Source organism: Acanthisitta chloris, unplaced genomic scaffold (genome assembly GCF_000695815.1).
Source record: "Acanthisitta chloris isolate BGI_N310 unplaced genomic scaffold, ASM69581v1 scaffold13404, whole genome shotgun sequence".
NCBI classification, from domain to species: domain Eukaryota; kingdom Metazoa; phylum Chordata; class Aves; order Passeriformes; family Acanthisittidae; genus Acanthisitta; species Acanthisitta chloris.
In genome coordinates, this window is record NW_008669924.1 from 9,452 (window position 1) to 10,871 (window position 1,420).

The following is a 1,420-nucleotide window of genomic DNA, read 5'->3' on the forward strand; positions in this document are numbered from 1 at the left end:
TGAAAGGCATGAGCACTGCTGCATGCCTGGAGAGTTTGGGGTTAAGAAGGCTCATGCTGGAGACCTGACCTATGCCCTCCTCCCAGCTCTCCCACCCCTCTTCCCTCAGCACCCTGAATGCCCTCCCTGCCCCAGCCAGCCGGGACGCACCCTGCCTTGACAAGCCCAAGATGTTGTTCTTTCCCTTTGATTTCCAGGAGTTCCCACTTGGCCCCCAGAGCTTTGCCTGGAGAGTTTGGGGTTAAGAAGGCTCATGCTGGAGACCTGACCTATGCCCTCCTCCCAGCTCTCCCACCCCTCTTCCCTCAGCACCCTGAATGCCCTCCCTGCCCCAGCCAGCCGGGACGCACCCTGCCTTGACAAGCCCAAGATGTTGTTCTTTCCCTTTGATTTCCAGGAGTTCCCACTTGGCCCCCAGAGCTTCACAGCAAACAAAACATCAGAGAAGCCTGGGCTGGCTGTGCAGGAAGGAAACCGACTCATGTGGGGGCTGAGTCACGATTCTGCTGCTCCCTCCCAGCATCCCAGGCAGCAGCAGCATTGGGTACCAAGGGATGGCAGGTCCCACTGACCAGCTAGGGCACCAAAAATCATTGTCCACCACCACCCCACCTCCATTTTTTTTTGTTTTGATAAGCAAAACAATGCTTTTAGGATATTTTTCCTGAAGTTTGAGTGGGAAAGGCTGGACTTTCTTCCCTCGTAAGTGAGGAGTCTCCACACTGCCCTTTTGGACTTCAGCCAAAATCCAGAGAGGATGCTTAGTTTAAAAGAGGCTCCTCAGCACCCCTGACTGGGACCAACTATTTGATTTTCTCCTCTCAGGACCAGATTTCTTGTCTTGAGCATCACACAGTTGTCATTGTCACCTCTTACTCTCCAGAGTAGCAAAGGCCTGAGGTCTAGTTTATCTAGGTGTTGGAGTGGGATCCGGACCTGGAGTAACGATGAGTCTCAATATGAGTATGGTCGTTCTCCTTTATTCTTAGTACTTACAAGATATATATAGACATTGACACCGAGTACGCTAGCGCACCGGATACATGATTGGTTTATTGCCCTTGTCCCAGTGTCCAGGTTAAACTTATGATTGGAGCAAGCAGGTGTCTGTCCACATTCCAGGATGTTTTCAGGAATACCAGGGAGCTTGTTGACAGCAGACTCAAAGCCGGCCAGAGCCAGCACTGCTAGGCAGAGCTCGCTCCTTATCAGCAGTTCAAGGCTAAGTCACAGCTGCTGTAGGCCTCACACCACACTACCAGCTGGGTTGTCAGCTTCAAGAAGATCATGTCCCTTTTCGCATAGCCATTCCTCCACATCTAGGAGCACCATGAGCTCTGGTCTGGAGGGCTCAGTATTCCAAACTTTATTCCTGTCATTTACTGGAGATACAAAATATACATATATATATATATATGTA